The sequence below is a fragment of the Prionailurus viverrinus genome, chromosome E2, assembly GCF_022837055.1.
Source record: "Prionailurus viverrinus isolate Anna chromosome E2, UM_Priviv_1.0, whole genome shotgun sequence".
Taxonomy (NCBI): Eukaryota; Metazoa; Chordata; class Mammalia; order Carnivora; family Felidae; genus Prionailurus; species Prionailurus viverrinus.
The window spans coordinates 22,066,842-22,088,364 of record NC_062575.1 but is presented as its reverse complement, the minus strand read 5'-3'; positions in this window follow the sequence as shown (position 1 = coordinate 22,088,364).

The following is a 21,523-nucleotide window of genomic DNA, read 5'->3' as shown; positions in this document are numbered from 1 at the left end:
AGGGGGGCTTGTCTTTGCTCCTTGTTGATGTCCACATTTTTTCTCATGGTTTCCAAGCAATCACCTCCAGCAAAAGGGGCCAAGTCCCTCTCATGCTTTGAATCACCCTAACTTTATCTTCTTGGTCTAAACAGCTAGTTCTAGCTAGACAAAGTTCTCCATTTTTTAAAGGCTTAGGTAATTGGACCTGGGGCCACCTGGATGATCCAGGTTTACCCTCACTCTTTCAAAGTTCAAAGTAACCTTGATTATATCAACAAAGTCCCCTATGCCATTAAGGTAACACGTTCACAGGATCTAGGGATTAGGGTGTAGACACATTTGGTAAACCATTCGGGGTACCACAGGAGTCATTGAATGTCTTTAGAGAGGCAAATTAAATTACCTCCACCTGTTTAAATAAACATTCCTTTCTCTGTGGCTATTGTTTAGCAATAGGCTCCCTTTTCCTCTAGGAAGTATGACAGTGATGCCTGCAGGGACTCTGCTGGGAAAGCCATTATAAGCCAGCATCCACATATCAAGCCAAGTGGTGCTATGGCCCTAGTTCCAAACAGATAAAGCCCAAAGAAGGGAGTGTGCCTGCTTCCACAAATGGTAGGGCTCAGCTGCGTCCCCATTTCTGGGAGAATTTATGAGAGGAGCACATGCCAGGGGGCATGGAAAGCTTCTCTCCCAGAAGCAGATGCTGCTGATCCCCACATAGAAACCACCTCACTCTCCAGCACTCCCAGACACTGCCTGCCAGATGGCCACAGCTGAATCCACAGCTGAATAGATATCTGCTGTTGGCACCAAATACACCTCTGTGGGACTGGTTAAGGACCCAAGGTGGTATGGCAGGGCATCAAATACACATGAACAGTAAAAATGCTTGGGGTGTGCCAGGCACTGTGCTAAGCACTTTGTAGGCATTAACTCAACCTACACAATATTCTCAAGTGGATGCTGTGATTCTCACACCCGTTTTATACAAGGAGAGACCAAGGCTTGCAGAGGTTGGGTACCTTGCTTGCCAAAGATGACAGAACTGGTGACCAGCAGAGGTGGAATTGGAATGGAGGCAAATAGGATGTGATCACAGTCTCCATCCAGTATCTATGATCTTAGACACTGCACTAGCTATACCTGATTTAGCCCTCTTCCTTGAGCTCTGTTTTATCCAACATCACTTTGCACCAGCTCAGATATGCCCATGTTTGACCAGGAGCTATCTGCAGAGCCACCGTCATTTATAGGTCACTAACTCTGTAATAACTGTCTCCTGTGGAATGGCCTGTAAAGCTAAGGAGAGGAAAATCGAAGCTGACACTAAAAACGATACCTGTTGCCAAGAAAAGTTAGAAGACCTGAAGCCAAATGTAGGAATGACCCCAGAAGAGGATTAAAAATGGGAAAAAGTGATCTCTGACTCAAGACTCACTTTAGGAACCCTGAGTACCCACGGTGAAGTTGTGCATGAAGGGCAGACGTCATCATCTGAGCAGGTACTGAGTGCTTGACATACATGAGGAACTAAATTGTACCCATTGCACAGATGGTCTCATCTAATTCTTTCATCATCTTTATGAGAAAAGTTGTTACACCAGGTTTATATATGGAGAGCCTAGACTGAATAATGTTAAGTAACCTGTTTCAGGAATCACAGCTGATAAAAGGCAGTTCTGATATTTACACCCAGGAAGTCTGACATGAAAAATTACTTAAGTCCCATATTTTCTTCTAAAATGTTGCAGGGTATTTTTCAGTTGGTTCTTTGGGTGTTGAGTTGACTCAGGGGAGAAACACATTCTGTCTTAGTGCGATGCTGAAATCGGAGTGAGTCAGGAGAGCATATGCTTCAAGGAATGATGCCCACAGGTTAAGAGATGTTCTATTTTCTACCAATACACCAAGACATAGGTTGCATTTCATAAGTGATTATTGAAGGAATGAATTGAATCAAACTCAAAGAGTAAAGGCATTGGAGAGATAAAACCTATTGTTGGACTGCCAAATCTGAAAGAGAGAAAATCATGGAACATAATCCAGAGGGAAAGGTGAGGTTTTATTTTGAGATTAAGGTAAGTCAGGTACAAAGTGCTATTAAGTGGAGCCATTTAGGTGTGAAATGCTGAGACTTGGGCCACTCCTTCAAATTGCTATCAGGTATATACTGCAGATGCCAGAGTGGGACTGTAGAGAAATACCAACCCTGGCTGGACCCTATGACCATTATCTCTCAGATTGAAACAGGGTATGTTTGGGGAGATGAAAAGAATAGAAATACCAAGGCTTCTCTGGAAACATAGTGACTACTGTGGTATGCACATTACAGAAACACATCTGAGCAGAGTACATGACAATCATTGCCAACAGAATGGGAATTTTTAAGAAATCCACCAGTTCATGAATGGCCAAGAAATATGGGAGATATATATATATACTAGGTTTATGGCAACACTGGCAAATGAAGGGCACACATATAAAATTTCTTACCTGCAAATGGAGATAATGTACTATCCCATTTCCCATTATCCCACCATACAGGTGTGATAGTTAAATAAATACACTTAGAAACATTCCTGATACAAAGGAAGTAGGATTTACATAATTTGAGTGGGTTATTTAATTACAAGAAACTCCAATAAAACATAGTAGGCATAGATTAAAAGTCAGTTTTCTTCTCCTTTTCCTTTTCAATTTGCCCCCTGTTCCAGTTGCTATGACTAATTTGTAATAGTTAAGGGTGTAAAACAAGCATTTATCATACTCATAGATAATGTGTTTCACAAACCATGACAGGTCAGAACTGTGAGGCGTTGTTTCTGCTTAACAATATCAGAACCTTGAAGGCTAGGACTAGAATCTATCTAAAAAGGCTTTGTCACTTACATATCTAGCTGATATGCTATCTGTATCAAATATTATATCTAGTAATTTAGGACATCTAGATGGCATATAACATCTAGAACTACATCATAGTAGTGACTGTGGACTGAGACTTTATCTCTTTATGAGACCATCTAAACAGTCAGTTGGAACATCTACATGTTGGACTGTGCTTCATCCCAATATGGTGGTCATTGCAAGGATCCTGGGAGGAAGACAGGTTGAAGCTGTACTCTTGAATGAAAGAGCAGTCCTTTCCCACTGAGATTTAAGGGAAAGAGAACTAGTCTCCAACTATTGATGGGGAGTGACAAGGCTCTAGGAGAATATACAGAACAGCAAATATTGCTGTGGCCATTTTTGGAAAATATCATCTGCCATGCCCTTTGATATCTGAACCCCCAAGGGTATCATCCATCTGATTTATTTTAAAGAGAAGCTAGGAGAATAATTTTTTTTATGTTAATCTGTGTCAGTATCCCAGTGTATCTAAATCTTGATGAAATTATACTCTAAAATTCTAAAGGGAGTTTGGTTTGAGAATACCTCTTTATTGTTTCCCATTCAATGTCCTATACATGCCGAAAAATAAAAATTAAAAGTTTAGATTTTTATTAGGCAAGAGTAATAAGTCCCCCAGTGAATCAGTAGTGTTTTGCATGATATGCATTTTCTAATTCTCTCATATGGTTGGTTAAAGCTCCATATTTCTTTCTAACTCAAATGTAACATTTAGGGAAAACATATAACTGGCCTCTTGTTGGCCCAGTTCCCTGATCTGTCAAATGGAAAAGAATGGGATACATAAGCAATTCACAAAGTACGCTCATTGGCATGCTAATTATGATAATAAAGAAAGGGTACTGTGATCAAGTAATTTAAGCAGAGTATGATAGGACTTATGTTGCAAGGTTTCTCAGAGCCTTTAATATTTATTTGAAATCTTTCTTTCTTTCTTTCTTTCTTTCTTTCTTTCTTTCTTTCTTTCTTCTTTCTTTCTTTCTTTTATTCTTTCTTTTCTTTTCTTTTTTTTTTTTTTTGACCATGGACTTTTTTTTTCTTTTTTTGCAAGTTCACCTTGAAGGGCTAGAGGTCCCTGAACTATTCTTTCAAAAATGCTGAAATGGGCCAATCATTCTTAGTTTGTATCTCTATACAACACTGTTTTATAGAGAATGGTATTCTTTTCCCCAAAGCGCAGAGAGGAAAAATGAAAAGAATAATCTCAATGTTACATATGGATCTCCTTATTTATTTCTAACCATTTTGGCGTCTATTACATCTTCCTTTTCTAAGATCTATTTTAAGGTGGCATCTTCCCAAAATTGCTTTTTAGTAATAGCAATTATCATGTATTGAGCACATATCATGGGTTAGGCTCATATAAAGCCCTTTGCATAAGTGGCTTCATTTAATTCTCTAAATGACCTGAAGAAATCAGAAATGTTACTATCCCCATTTTTCAGATGGTGAAACTGAGACTCAAAAATAGTAAGGAACTTGTCCAAGGTCACAGGTAAGGAGCAGAGACAGGATTTAAAACCAGGTCTCAAGAAGACCAGTGAACACCTTGTAGTCTGCTGTTTTTATCACACAGTTGCCTCTGCAAAAATAATGGGTGACACTTCACATCCCAAAAACTACCTGTAGTTTTAGTAATTAATCTAATGTTCCAGCTCATCCTCCATGCCAATTCCTGATCTCCTTCTCAGATTCTGATCTACTTCTCAGATTGTGGAACTTTAAACTGGGTGATATGAAAACATGATGTTTATGTGGCTGCAGCTTCTGCTGCTGCTAATGGTGATGACTTATTTATTCATGTCTTATTATTTCTTATTATTTTATCATTGGCTATGGAACTTGACTTTTGACATTGCAGTTCCAACTTCAGTTCAGCCTCATGCAAAATTTCAACTCATTCTCTTGTTAGGGGACTTTTTGTAGTTCTGGGTTAATAACTCATCTGATCCATCTTAACCCCAGGAGATTTCCGCTCAGCGCTGGTTGTCCACTGTGGTGCAATTGTTGTTCATGTTCCACTGAGCATACGTGCACTATTTTGGTTCAAAGTCCCCATGAAGCAACTGTAGGGTGTTTCCACAAAGAATTCCATCAGCGTTCACTGCCATGAAAACAAGGTTGAGAATTGGCACCAACTGATTAAGTTAAGTATTTATTGAGCATCCACTATGTGGCGAGTCCTTAGCTGGAGATACAAAGGTGAACAGGAACAGAACCAGTCCCTGCCCTCATGAAAATGGCCATTTAGTAGGGGAGACCAACACTAGCGCCATGCTCATGGAAGTGGATTTATAAAAGCAAACTGAGATAAGTAGACTGAAGTGAAGGAACAGGAGTCCACGAGGCTGCAAACCAAACCTGATTTTCTGTAAGGGGTCAGTGAAATCTTATTTGAGAACATGATCCCATCGTTGAGATCTGAAGGGCAAGTAGCATTAATGAGGTAGACATGTGAGATATCCCAAAACCGGAAGGGGCAGCATGTACAAAGACCCTCACAGCCTGGGCTGTGAGGTGTGGAAGCTGACTATTGTGGCTAGAGCGTGAGGGGTCACGGTCTGGCTCATATCTCCTTTGACATTCAGAGCCTTGTGGGCCAAGAAAAGGAATTTATTATAAGAGCAATGAGATGCCACTGATATCCCAAGCAGGAAACTGAAATTAACATATGTGCATTTTTTTTTAATTTTTTTTTCAACGTTTATTTATTTTTGGGACAGAGAGAGACAGAGCATGAACGGGGGAAGGGCAGAGAGAGAGGGAGACACAGAATCGGAAACAGGCTCCAGGCTCTGAGCCATCAGCCCAGAGCCCGACGCGGGGCTCGAACTCACGGACCGCAAGATCGTGACCTGGCTGAAGTCGGATGCTTAACTGACTGCGCCACCCAGGCGCCCCCATATGTGCATTTTTAAGAAAATCACTTTGACTACAGTCACAAGAGAGAACTGGAGGGGTCAGGGTGGATTTAGGGAGACCTGTGTAGAGGCTGTTACTATAATCCGGTAGAAGGCTGTTGACAGCTGGCCTCTGGTGGCCTTTTCTGCTCTTATTTTAGGTGATTTTATGTTTATCCAGCAGAAATTTTGGACATTATTGACCTGCACTTATTTGAAACAAGCATTAAAGTTTATTTGATTTTTATACAATTCCTTAGGAGATGTATCTTATTTTAAATTGGGCTGCCTGTATGGTCAAATTGTCTCTGCAGGTAGGGGACACTTCATTGAGTATGATTGTTAAAGAAGAAGCCCAGCCAATCAACTTTTTAAGAAGTCAAACTGTCTGGTGTGTGGTATGTGTATTCTAGTTAATGAGAGAGGAATGTCCTTGAGGAGATATATACGTTTGGGGAGGCAATGTCAGCTACTCCTTCTCTGAATAAATATTAATCAAGAATATTTATCGAGCACTTACTATGTGCTCAAAGCTGTTCTAGCCTCTAGAATAAAGTATCATGAGACAAACTAAGTCTCTCTTTCTCTCTCTCTCAACTTAATTCTGTTTGAAAGAATGCAGTGTTTGGGTACACACAGATATGACTTTTGATCCCATCTCCACCACTGTGTGACCTTGAATAATTCACCTTTCTGAGATTGATGTCTCTTATCTCTAATTCAAGGAGAATAATATCTAATGATTTTAAGAATAACATCGAAGTATTTTCTAAGTTGAGATAACATAGGTCAATTGCCTAACACAGTATCTGGCACACACTTTCATGATTAACCTAAGGTTCCCAAATTGAGATTCTACTATAATTACTTTTGGCACTCATGTTCATGTTTGGCAACAATTTTAATTACCTCACCAAGACACTATATTCTTGTCATTGAGAGATACTTACCAGTTTGGCATATTTTATTACTTTCAAAATTCCCATATCTGGGCAAAAATTTCAGCTTATGATTCTAAGTTATGATCCAAAATGGCCTTAAATTATGGCAATATTTTGCTCTATCTCTCTTTGTAATTTTAAAGACTATAGTCAAAACTACACACGTATGAATACATATGCAAACGTGTATAAATACACACACACACACACACACACACACACACACACACACACATATGCACACGGGCCTACACACCAGCAGGGTGTGAGGGACACCTTTGATACTTTTATCAGTTCACATTTTGAATGTATTATCAAAGTCCTAAAATAATTTCTGAAGCCTTGAAATAGTAGTGCTGTTGGCAATTTAATCCCCACTTTATTCACTACTTCTGCCCCAGGCTGCAAAAAATACAGCATTGTTCATGGGTAATTTCCCACTCCCTCCTGCTGCTAACAAAATGGATACTTTCTTTAAACTAGAAAACACACTGTCTGGCATTGCTCACTTCAATTGGCAATGGGTCCCATATGATCAAAGTCATAGCCTGCGGAGGGACAGCTCCCATCTCTTTGAAAAAAGACTCAGTGGTCTCTAATTCACAGGCTTGTGCCTACTCAGGTTTTTATACATTTACTTTCACTAGAAGAGGAAATGTCCAAATATAAGTCGGTCTTTTGTTTTTCCCAGCATGGAAAATCCAAAGAGATGTCAAGCATCAACCTAAACTCTTGAATGAATTGATTTAGTTATAGATTATTTGTATCATTCAAATGAAGATCAAACTCTTCTCAACCTTCTCCAAGATCAGCCTTTTTGTGTCATTAGCCCAATTCTTCAGGGCATTTAATCTTCACTTTCATCAAAGTTGCCTAAAGGACAGAGATTTTGAGCCCCTGTATGATGATGTCACTTGTTTCCAGTGACCACTCTGTAATACGCTCTTCTATTGTGTTTCTCCAGTCTTCCTCATAGCATGTATTTTTGACTGCCACGATGTAACTACTTACTCTATTTCTTTTTAAAAGTCATTTTTAAGAGGCTTGTTTACAACAGCATCTAAGCTTCCAATTATGAGCGAGAGCCCCAGGAATAATTGCTAAATTGTGTTAAATTCCCTTGCCTTTTTATTTTTTTAAGCTGATTCTGCCAGTGACCTCTTTAAGCAATCCAAACTAGTATTGATTGAGGTCCTTTCAGGCTAATGTGCGGTGCTTTGTTCAAGCTACAGTAATTGAGAAAGTGCTCTGTGATGTGAGATATTTTATTAGGACTCAAATAGGAAACTTCTATTGGAGTAATGTTTCTTGGGGGAAAAGAAAACATTATTTTGTATGTAAACTGTATGTTTCATTGCATAAAATCTGCTATGCCCCCTCCCTCCTCCTTGCCTTTGAAAAACAATGTTTTTTTAAATGGTTACTTATTTATTTATTTAGAGAGCATGTATGCATGAGTGTGTGGGGGTGGGGGGGAGGTGGTGGCAGAGAGATGGAGAGAGAGAATCCCAAGCAGGCTTTGAGCTGTCATTGCAGAGCCTGATGTGGGGCTCGATCTCACCAATCATGAGATCATGACCTGAGCTGAAATCAAGAATCAGATGTTCAACCAGCTGAGCCACCCAGGCACCCCAAAAAAGAACGTTTTTAATACTTTGTGGCATTCTTTAGTGTTGAGACCAGCCTCCATGTTTCACACAGTGATCTGTAGACAACCCATTTTGTAAGCCATTCTGAGTTTTGCTATACTGTGTGTATTTAGCCATTTAGTATTTACTATGTGTTAGGCTTTGGGATAAATGCTTTCTGTTTATTTATTTATTTTTTAATCTTACTAACATGCTCACAGCAAACTCTGTGGCAGAGGTTTCTGTTCTCTCCATTTTGCACATGGGAAGAACTGAGGTTTAGAAAAATTAAGTAACTCACCAAGTATCACACCTAATAAGTGGCAGAGCTGAGCCTCACACCCAGGTCTGTCTGATTTCAAAATTGTATGCTTTTTGTGAAGAGAATGTTTGTATGGACATTTGTACCATATGTCTATGAAAGTAGTTTTAGACATCTCTTGGAGGGAGAAAGATTGTCTTGTCATTAGGAAAGGTATAATTTAATGGGCCCTGTTCCTGAATTTTAAAAATCAAAGGATGACCCTGCAGTTTTAGTCCTAGATTTTTGAATAAATAAGAGAAATGAAGCATATGTTCACACCAAAACTTGTACATAAATCTTCATATCAGCTTTGCTCATAATAGTCTCAAAGTGGAAACCACCCATATATATATATCTGCAAATATCCACTAACAGGTGAATTATTTTACAAGTTGTGTTACAGTTCAATGGAATACTATTAAGAAATAAAAAAGAAAGGACTATTGATACTTGTAACACATGAATCTGAGAAACATGTTGAACAAAAGCAAAGCACAAGAGTATATAATGAATGATTCCTTTTACATGAACTTCACAAACAGGTAAAACTAACTTACAGGAATAGAAATGAGATCAGTCATTACCTCAGGTAAGGGTTAGGGGTGACTGCAGAGGGGCCCTGGAGAACTTTTGGGATGGGTCATCCTCTGATTGTAGCTGTGCTTATGTGCATGTGTATACTTGTTAAAACTCACTTTAGTGCACATTTAAATGGGGACCTTTTATTTTATGTAAAATATATCTCAATAAAGTTGCTCAAGAAATTAAAGAAGGCAATTTATGATGAAAACTAGGAACATTTAGACATTAAAAAAAAAGACTGGCTAATTTGAGGACAAATTACAAAAGTGTTGAGATTACAAATTATAAAACACAAAGGTGTTGAGAACTTGAAGTTAGTTAATGAAGGCAATAATGAAGAAATGAGAGATATTTGACCTTGAAAATAGACAAGTCAAGGATAAAGGTGGACTGACTTCAAACATGAGACACAGGGTTATTATATGTAAGAGGGAAGAATGGGAACAACCATGAAACATGTCAGGGGTGGAAATCTGGGTTCAACCTAAGGAAACCTTTCTGACAACTATAGTTAGCCAGTGAAGTGGGCTGTCCTTTTTGGTGGTAAACCCCCAATAGACATGCTCAGTACAAGTTGGGTAAACAACAGTCAACCATGAGGTTCAACAGATCCTTAAAATAGATAAGGACAAATTAGAAAACTTTTTTTTAAATTATTTTTTAAGTTTATTTATTTATTTTGACAGAGACAGAGATAGCATGAGTGGGGGAGGGGCAGATAGAGAAGGAGAGAGAGAGACTCCCAAGCAGGCTTTGTGCTGCCAACTGCAGAGCCTGATGCAGGGCTTGAACTCACGAACCATGAGGTCATGACCTGAGCCAAAATCAAGAGTCCGACACTCAATTAACTGAGCCACCCAGGCGTGCCCCTAGAAAACTTTTAAATAAATATTCCATCTATGAGATGAAAAACTCAACTTCTTTTAAGGTGTCTGTAAAGTCCATTTCAATTCAAAAACCATATACGAACAAGTCTAATTGAGGGGCAGCTGTCCATGTGTCAACATTTGGGATGGTTCATTAAATTAAAATGCGTAGAAAATTGGCCTTAATTCTAAGAAGGCATTTGGGCCTCCTTATAAATGAAATACATTTTTTCTTCCCCCCACCCCCCCATCTGTGAACTGTTTCATTTCATCCAATTTTGTGGTGCTCCTAATAAAGGCCGGGAAATGTGTTCCAAATCACAGGGAATACACATATATACACAGAGTATCAATGCCAATCCAATTGTGGGGGAAAGGCCCACACATATTATAACTGCACACAGGTGACAACCCAAAGAATACCAAATACCAATTGCTCTGGAGGTTCAAAGCCTGAAAGAACCATTGCTATCTCCATCAAGATATGACAGGGCCCCCTCAAAATCAACATGGTGAAAACCCAACTTACTATCTGCTCAGTCAGCCTTCTCTTCTTATACACCCAAAACCTGAACCTGTGACACACTCTTGCATCTCATTCACACACCCCCTCACTCCTACCATGTCCAGCTGCTATTTTGCTGGCCATTAATTTTGCTGATATACCTCTTTAGCATGTCTCCTATAGCACATTTGTCTTTTCATTCTCACTGCTATGTCTTTTTCATCAGGCACCCATACTTTATTCCCTGGTTTAATGAAATGGCTTTCTAAATAGCCTTCTTGTGCCTAATACACCCCTTCTGGGCAGGGAAGCCAGTTCAGCAAAGCATTTAAGACCCTCTGAATCTCAACCTTGTCCATCTTATTACCTGACCCAGTCTTGCAGCTTCTCCCATTTTATACTCTGCTTCATAATAGTTGATTGAAATTTCTGTCATTGGTTCTGGTTTGTTCCAGGGCTACTATCTTGCTACATGTAGCCTTTCCCACATTTAATCTGGAGACTCCTACCATGGAAACCTTAAGCAAGAGAAGTGAGAAGAAAATAAAGTATCCCATTAGTGGTGGTTGAGCCAGGAGAGGAGGGTGATGTGGTTTGAGATCTCCTACACCTTCACTTTCTTCCTTGACTCTAGGGCATTGCTTTTAGATAAATCCTTAAAATCACTAGACTGAAAGGAAGCTGTGAGAGAGAGCATCTACTCCAGCAATTTTCAAATCGTGCTCTGTGGACATTACTTCTGCTGAGTAGATCCGTACCTAATTTGTTCAACCAGTTACAGATGTCTAGAAGGTGGAGAAGAAAGAGACCTGACCTTAGCTACTATGGCATAAAGAAGACACTGAGACAAATATGGGAACACAAAAGTTTTGTTGAGAAATAGCAGAAGCAGGCAGAAGCAGAGTTGAGCAGGAAGAGCCTCAAACCAAGGTGCCAATCTAATAGCCCAAAGAGAAGGAGGACAATAGAGAAGACCTGCATTGAATGGAAATGGCTTTGCCATTGTTACCACCGTTTGCTTAGTCATTACTCAGAGAACACTCCAAAAAGAGTGTGATTTCAGCTCAAAAGCAGAGGCGGACCCTGGAGGAGTTAACACATTGAGGCTGTCAGCTAACCACACTCCTTCCAGATGGGAGCAAGTCCTTTCTTGAAGTGGAAGCAGAGCAGTGCATTTCTGAAATTGTCACAGTTTACCCCTGGTGCTGCATGACTCTTCTGCAAAAATATCAAAGGATCTGGGGGTGGGGGGACTTCCCTTCCTGAGAAGGCACTTAGAAGGCAGAGGCTAGCCAGATGAATTACAGTCCTTGTTGCTGTAGTCTGTCTCAGGGCTATAACTGGTACTCATTTTCTCTCTCCTCAACTATCCATTTTAAACCCCGCCCCCCTTGCTCAGCCACCTGATAAATTAAACCTCATTTCTAAGGCATCCGAGCTCCTCGTGATTACACCCTTCTCAGGCAGAGTCATTGCTCCTGTCCATTCTCTATCACAAATAGGCAAGAAGGAACCATGAGGCACCCGAATAGGTTGTCTGAGTTCCATAGATATCCCTCCTACCCCCATGGTGTGTCAGTAGCCTATATCCTACTGCTGATCAGGATCAATTTTACCTGACAAGATGTTTATTTTCTTAATGCCTTATGGTCACTGGACACAGCCCCAAATGCCCAAGTGACAACCATAACTCATAGTGCAATGTGAGAGTTGTTGGCTCTCATGGGGGATAATCTGCTCCCTTTGGTGACCAGGACCTCTAACCCTGTTCTTCTCTGAGTTTCAAATATGAGAAGCACAGAATTCCCCAGTGGGTCATTGGGAACGATGGTAGTAAGTACTTCTACTTCTGCTTCCACCTAAAACCATGTCATCTTCATATAGAGAGCACAACATAATAATAAAGGCTTTAATTGAGTGGATATACCACATTCTGGAGGAAGGCAACCCATCTTAGCAGAGTACTTCTCCATGAAATTGTTTCCTCATCTGTACAAGCAGGTGGATAGATTCAATTAGGTGAAAGTTCCCTCCTTCCAAAACCCATCACTCTACTTCTCTAAGATGTTAAAGAACTTCCTTGAGAACTATCTGAAAATTTGTGAAGTTACTAAAACAGTTGATTTTAATGAGTTTTCTTGCACTTGCATACGTCTGTATACTGTATTCCCACATAGCTACTTGTTGCAGTGAATTTTGTATTACTTTTGAATATCTTCACATGTGAAACAACCTCTGTGTGAAATCTTAGCTTTTTCAAGATTGCCATTAGGATTCAAAGGAAAGTAATTTTCCTGCCAAGATTTCTCCCTTTGTTATCTCATCTTTCCATCACAGGCTCCATTCAGTCTGTTATAGAAGTCAGGCAGCGCTTAGGGTTGCCCCCTTGCATGGAGTATTAAATCATTGGCCATCTCTTCCACTGTATTTGCACACAAAGGTTTGGTATAAAGGTTAAGAATCCATCTTGATATTATCACTTGGGTAATCAAAGAAGTAATTACAAAAATGCTCTTGGAAGAGAGGCAGCATGATTCAGTCTTGGAAAAGCAATTTATTTGCTGCTTTTTTTTTTAAAGCAGATTTGGCATGGGTCCATGATTAATTTAACATTTACTCAACATAGCAATGAAGGGGACCTCTTTTTATTATAGACAAGTTATTACAATCAAGTTGAGAAATGATTGCATATTTAAACATGTGATTATATCATAGTTCATATGCTGAATATATGAATTACTAATTAAGACAATTCTAATGCTTAGGGCACAGCAAATATACCCAAGTAATATCCTTTTGTTTCAAATCTTTCTGATGAGTGACTTTGCACTAAATCGTAAATCCATAAAATCACAAGACTAGAAGGAAGCCATGAGAGCATCTACTCTAGCAATTTTCAAAGTGTGCTCTGTGGAACCCTAAGGTTCCCCCAAAATGAATCAGGAGAGCCACAAAAAAGAAAAAGAAGGCCAAGTAAGTGAAGTTCCAAGTCCTTTGACCTGCTTCAACTTGAACAGCCCCTTTCATAAAGTTTCAAAGCTAATTGTGTTAACTACAGAAGTTTTTTTTTTCTAGTTTAGTTTTCTAAATATAAACCCCTTATGTCAACTTCCCTCCACATGACTATCTCATTGTGCTGGAATTGCTCATGTGGCAGGACTCTGTATCTACTTTTGAGGCTGTCAATTCTATTCTCAGAAAGGTCTTAAGAGGTCTTTTGTGATTCTAACAAAACCATGTATCCCTACAGTATACATTTTGTACTTGAGTGCATTGCTTGGAGTCAATTTACAAAGATTTCATTATGTGTGTAATAGGTTGTGTTCAGAGATGGAGGTTAGTGTGCACGATGTTGATTAGGGAATGCCCTCAGAATTGATCCCTGGAAGTGTGGGAAAGGATTCAGAAAAGGAAGAAGCCAAGCTGTGATGCATGCACAAAACTAATCCCCCAAGGAGTTCTGGAACTAACAGTGAACAAACTCCTTGATTAGGCAAACTCAGAATCCAACTCTATATTCTACCCAATTTTGATGTTGTTCCATGCTTGAAGTTCCTTTAGGGAATGGTCTTTTGCTTCTTTTATTAGGTTAAGCATATCTAAAGCTGTACTATGGCAACCTAACCTGGTTACAGATTGAGTGTCCAGGATGGGAATGAAGGAACATCTTGAGGGACCATTGTTATCTTTTGGAGGAGAGGTCTCTGAGTTGCCTTAAAGGAAAGAAGATGTGCTAGCTTTTAAACAGGAAAAGTGTGGACCACTGCTGCAAATGAAGCAGATGATTCAGGGAAGTGTGAGAAATCAAAATTTTTAGGTTCATCAATCTAGATGTTCCCATTCCATTCTTTTCCCAACCAGTGTTCTAAACTTCACATAGCAGATCTGCCTCATTGTGTTTTTTGTTTGTTTTAGAGAAGCTTTAGGTTCACAGCAAACTTAAGAGGAAGGTACAGGTATTTTCCATACACCCCTTGTGCCCCACATGTTCATAGCTTCCCCCATTATCAATATGCCTTACTAAAGTGGAACATTTGTTACAACTGAAGAACCTATATCAACACATCATAATCACCCAAAGTGCATAGTTTAAATTTTTTTAAATTTTTTAAAATGTTTAGTTACTTTTGAGAGATACAGAGACAGAATGCGAGTGAGTTAGGGGCAGAGAGAGAGGGAGACACAGAATCTGAAGCAGGCTCCAGGCTCTGAGCTGTCAGCACAGAGCCCGACACAGGGCTCAAACTTATGAGCTGTGAGATCGTGACCTGAGTGGAAGTCAGGTGCTCAACTGACTGAGCCACCCAGGTACCCCCAAAGTGAATAGTTTACATTAGAGCTCACTCTTGGTGTTGTACATTCTATGATTGTGGACAAATATTCAATAACATGGATCCATCATTATAGTGTCATGCAGAGTATCATCACTGCCCTGAAAATGCTGTGTGCTCTTGCCTATTCATCTCCTCTTACCCAGACCCCTGGCAACCATTCATCTTTTTACTGTCTCCATAGTTTTACCTTTTCTAGAATGTCATATAATTGGAAACACACAACATATAGCCGTATCAGATTGGCTTCCTTCACTAGTAATATGCATTTAAATTTCCACCATATTTTTGTACAGCTTGATAACTCATTACTTTTTAGTGCTGAATAATATTCCATTTTCTGGGTGCCTCACAGCTTATTAACCAATTCACCACCTGGTTGCTTCTAATTTGGGGCAATTAAGAATAAAGCTGCTATAAACATCCATGTGCAAGTTTTTGTGTGGACATAAATTTTCAGCTCTTTTGGGTAAATACCAAGGAGTATGACTTCCAGATTGTAAGAATATGTTTAGTTTTCTAGTAAACCACAAAAGCATCTTCCAATAGCAATAAATGAGAGTTCCTGTCACCCCACATCCTTGTCAGCATCTGGTGTTATCAGCGTTTTGTGCTCTCTGACATTCTAATAGGTATGTTGTAATATCTTTTTTGTGTTAATTTTTAATTTCCTAATGACATATGATGAGCATCTTTTGGTAATCTTATTTGTCTTCTGAATATCTTCTTTGGTGAAGTTTCTATTAAGATATTTGGCCCATTTTTTAATTGAGATGCTTATTTTCTTATTGTCCCGTGTTAAGAGTTTTGGCATTTTAAAAAATATTTTTAATAACAGTCTTTATCAGATAGGTCTTTTGCAAAAATATTTTCTCCCAACCTGTGGCTTCACTTCTTGTTCTCTTGATATTGCCTTTTACAGAGCAGAAGTTTTAATGTTAATTAAGTCCAGCATATCAATTATTATTTTTATGAGGGTGTTTTATCTAAAAAACTCATTGCCATACCACAGTCATCTAAGTATTCTTTTATCTACTAGGAGTTTTACAGTTTGTATTTTACATTGAGGTACATGAGTAGTTTGAGTTCATTTTTTAAAGGGTGTGAAATCATTTCTAGGTTTTTTTTTCCTTGCATGTAGATGTCCAACTGTTCCAGCACCATTTTTTTTTTTTGAAAAAAACTTTCTTTGCTCCACTTTGTTGTTAGTTTTAAGTTAACCTGCTGAATAAATCCTGGCCCCCTTATATTGGTTAGGTTTCTCTGTTGTCTTACTTTAGGAAGTGAGGACCTCTTTGAACCCTGCCAAGGATGCCCTCTGGCTTTCATACAGAGTTTTCTTTGTCCATTAATCACTCTCAGCATTTGCTATGTTTGTTTAGGAAGAGGAGCTTACTATCTTCTGCTGTCCTTATGGTTATTATATCCCCCACTTTAATCACAGCTCAATATGCTGCAGGAACTAATGCATTTCTTTTTAACAGTGTACAATCCCAATTCACCATGAGTAAAAGTTTAGATTGGACCACCACTTTGTGCCAGGAGCTATCTGTGTTCTGCTTACCACTGTTAAGTTCTCATTTCTAGCCAGGAAACTATTGATCTAGGTCCAAAATATCACTTTATCAACTGCTATCTCAGACCACTCTTGATATCAACTTTGTAAGTTTGTTTCTCCAGGAAGACAGTTTTAGTTGGGGAGTGCTCTTGGCATCAACAAATGTGGGAGAAGGAGGAAGGAAGCAGGGTTGGGCAGAGTGAGATGTCAAGCTGAAATGCTGGCTCAGTATCAGCCTTGACGAATCTCATTGGAATTCCCGTAGTTAAAATGGCCTGTTAGCATTGTACCCACTGGGCTGAAATAGCCTAGCCTTTATATTCCCATCTCAATGAGACATTGGATGTGAGCCACCCCAGGAAGAATGTGACCATGAGCAGAGTTGCAGTCTGCAGACATTATGCTGGTTGCTTTATCTCATTTAGTCCCCACTTTGAGAATGAAAGTTTTATTTTCATTCAATTTTGCATTCATCTATTCAAGTATTCAAAAACCTTAAATTTGCGAATCTATCTTATGTAGTGGGAACTTGGAGATAAATGACCTATTTCTGCTTAAGGGTTCTGAAAGGAGTTGACAGTTCAGCTGAGTTCTGAGGAATAAGAAGCCTACACAACATCACTACCATCTCTACACAAATATTGAACAGGTATCTCTAACCTTAACAAGTTCAGATTGAATCTCATTCCCTTCCTTATTCACCCACCAATTGCTCATGTCAACATCTTTGGAATGACTCTTCACTCCCATCATTCTTATTTGTCCTTCTTCATGTAATCATGTTGGCTCTACCTTCAAAATACAGCAGGAGTCCAGCCACATCCCACCAAATTCAATGCCATCACCCTGGTCTAGAGCAGCATTTTCTGTCATCAAGATTACAGTCGGTCTCCCTGATTCTATCCTTGACTACATATCATCTATTCCCAATACATCAGCTAGAATGATGATTTTGTACTCAAAAATTATCATTGACTCCCCACTTCACTTAAAGCATAAAATTGAAACCAATGGCCTAAAAGGCCCAAATGATCTATTTCCCATTATCTGTGTGATCTCATTGTCTAATACCCTCTTTTTTGTTCATTCCATTTCTGGAACACAGTTTGAAATAATACATGTATGAATCCATGGTGAAAAATGATCCAATGCTGGATAAAGCAGGGGAGAAAGGGATTTGTATGATACAGCAAGGCAACTGGAAATGTGTCTCTTTAGAAGTAGTAGAAAACATTTGAAGCATTTCAAGTAAGAAAATAAAACTATTAGAAATTTTGTTTTGAAAAGATAAGCTGATAGCTCACATCAAAGATGGACTAAAAGAGTAAAGCACAAGTGTCAAGGAATATATAGGTATTTCAATCACATAGATGAAAGAATATTAGAGCCTAAAAAAGAGCTCCAGCAGCAGATATAAAAGGATAAAATCAAAATGTGGCATGGTCTGAGCTTGAGAGATACTTACTGTGTATATAATTAGTACTTTGAGTGATTGAATGATTTCTATAGAAGATGAATAAAGAAGGATTGCCAGGATCCTGGATTGCACAACTGGGAGGATGTGGGTACCATTTATGAAGATAAGCAATAAAGGAAAAGGAATGCATTGGAGAAGAAGATGCTTTCTACTGGGGATGTGTTGGCTTGAATGCACTGGCTTATCTTGCAAGTGAGGTATTTTAGGAAGAAGTCAATCAGACAATTGAAGTTACAGAACTGAAATTCAGGAAATAGATCAAAGCTGGACATAATAGCTCTTGGGAGTCAGTTTAGAATGGCTATTGGAATAATGAAGAGAGCCTTGGAAATATCAATACTTAGGTATAAGTAGACGTAGAGGGTCACATACTCACAATTGACAAAAAGAAGCTCTTGAAGTTTGGAGTACAAATTAGTTACCTTTTGTCTTCTCCAGGTTATAAGTAGTAGAGAAAAAACAGAGAACCTATGTGAGATGCAATACATCAGCTTTATTTATGTTTCAGTAACTCCTAAAACATAGTACTCCTTAGAAAAGTTGGGTTTGCCTAAAACCTGACCTATGAATGTTTCCTGTAAACTGTTTTCCATGCTACTATGCCAATGGATTTCTGAGTGTATTTGGTCAGTGGATAATACTGGTGGAAGATTAAAGGGTATCGTTTAGGGGCATTTTATGAAAATAGTTGTGTATCCACAGTGGTTCCAGCTTCTGAGTACTATCTTCTCTATGATATGAGGAAGGCCTTGCTCTGATTTTAGCTCCCAAAAGAAAGTCTCAGCGACTGGGTTCTATTAACACCTCCTTCCTCAATTTGTCCCTTCAGCCCTAGGGATAGAAGCAGCTTCCCAATGTAGCCAAAATCTCGTTTGTTTTTTGACTTTTCACCATGAGATAATTGGCTGGTCAGTTCTGTATCACTTATGTAACCCATTAAACCTGTTTACATTAACCTGTACTAAATTTGAATTAGCTAGAGTGGTCTCTGTATTTTTCATTTGATGTGACATTGATTCACATATTTGAAAAGCATATCTCAAAACTAAAGGCAAAAACTTAGCAGCCTCCTACTAGTTCTCTGTCACAGTCAATAACCCCAAACAAAAGGGAGTGCACTTTCCTATTTTTAACAGGCTTGATATAACTATCCAGCAAACAAAAGAAAAAACTCAGGGAAGAGGGCAGAGAGAATGGGTCTATTTCCCAACTGAAGACTAGGGGCACAAGTTGGGTCAATATCTTTGGGCAGAAAAAGAGCCATGAACTTCCCTTATGAGCTGAGAAATTACCCTCTGGTAAATGAAATCCAAGGTCTCAGCTATCTCCCCAGTCAGATAAGTCATCCCCAAGGTGAGTGGATTAGTCCTGCATGCCTTCCCTATGAAGGACTGAGCCACAGGGGAAGGGGATACTTGATGCTCACTCTTACCAGACTATTTTTGAAGGAACAGAGTAGCTAGCACTTTCCCTTTATTGAAAGCTATGGTCTGGAAAATTAATTCTTTCCTGCAAGTAACTAGGGAGACAGGAAAAACTGGTGTGGCTGAGTCCAAAGAGAAAGTGAACTTCAATAAGAAGGAAAGATCAATAAGATTAAATGTTCCAGAAACCTCAAGTTAAGATAGCAATTGAAAATTAGTTATTGGATTCACCAACTAGGAGAGCTTTGATGAGTTTTAATGAGCAGCTTCAGAGATATAATGGAGGCATTAACCAGACTCCAATGACTTGGGAATTGAATAGTGAGGAAGTGATTCCAGTGTGGCTGGACATTTCTTTCAACTATTTAGCAGGGAAGGGTATACAAGGTTGAACAAAGGAATGGAAAGAAGAATAGAGAGGACTTTTTTTTTAATTAAAAATGCTTGTGTATGGTTATATGCTGATAGGAAAGAGCCCATAAAGAGAAACAGTTTTAAGATAGAAGAAAAAGAGGTTTTATTGATGAAGCAAAATCACTCAAGGGCTAAGAGAAATAGGATGAAAAATATAGTGGATAGGTGAATTTTGAAAGGAAGAAACTTCACTCTTTTCTTGAGACATGATAGAGAGAGAGAGAGAGAGAGAGAGAGAGAGAAGTATAGATGCACACAAATTTGTTGAATTTATTTAAACATCTTTAATAATTTTCCTTTTAAAATTAATTCAAGACACATATTAATTCTTATCAAAGATCCTGAATAGTATACAAAATCAAAATTTTAAAAATAGTAACATTAGTAATGTTTTATCTCTGATTTGATAGAATCACAGCCAAAGGTGATACATTCCCAATTTCATCTGGTGGATGAAGCCACTGTCCCTTACTATTTCCTTTACCTTACACAGTTCCATCATTTTTTATCATTGATTATAGTCCTGAACCAATGTCAAACAGAGAAATTTGTTTCATTTGAATATACATTAAACCAGCAGTTTCCATGATGTGCATATTAAGGAGTTACATGAAAATAATGTTCCATAAGACAAACATTATTAAATGGTTAACTGCAAAATATGTTGCATGTTTTATTACTGATTGCCTCCGGAGAATTACACAAAATGCAGTGTTCTCCACCACCACTGGGCTGTGCAACATTCTTACCGTGCAGATCACAAAGGACAAATGTTCTGGAAGCATGCCTCTTTAGTGAAGTCATGCAGTGTCCCACTTCTACTTTCTGGGGCCTTTCTGTGTGAAAACAGTCCCAGTGATGTATTTCCACTGGGCCCCAAACTCATTTCTAGGGATGCCATAAAAGTGCTCACATTATAATGACTTTGGCACACTCCTGTCAACTACCAGATTGTAAGTAGTGCCTTGAGCACAAGAAATGTTCCATACCCGTTATCAGAACCCTTCCTCTTCCCTAGTCTCTACTTCCAAGATCTCTAGAAAGCTGTTTATTAAGTGGAAAACATCACAAGAAGGATGACTCTCTTGAAAACAGCAAACCCTACAGCTGGCATCATGATGGTGAATTTTTCATGATAATTTCTTAAGTTAAAAATCTTAGTGAAGATACCCTCATAATTTTATGATTAGCTTGATTGGCTAGTTGCCTGCAGAGCTTCAAAATATCAAAGCTGAAAAACATCCTATTATGTTTCTCAAAATGTGGTACAAGAACCCATTTGAGTTGGAATTCCCCAGGTTGCTTATTTTGAAATAGACCCTGCTCTGATCCTAACAACAATGTTCTCTGGAAAAAGAGCACTAAAATCTGTTGTTTCAGCAAACTCCCCAGAATTACTGTTTGTAAACTAAAGCTTCATAAATACTGTCTCTTAACATTCTCTACTCTGACTCCCATCACTTTTCTTCTCAAAAATTTTTGAGAAATAACGTATACAGAAAAGAATATAAATGAATGAATTTCGATAGAATGAATACATCTATATAATCAGGACTTCTCTCTGGAAACACAGCAAGACCAGAACCCCAAATGTCACCTGTACCCCTCCCTTTCTCACCTACCCCTGTGGAGAATACCCAGCATCCTGACTTGTAACATCAGTTTATTTTGCCTATTTCTGAACTTTATATAAGTGAAATA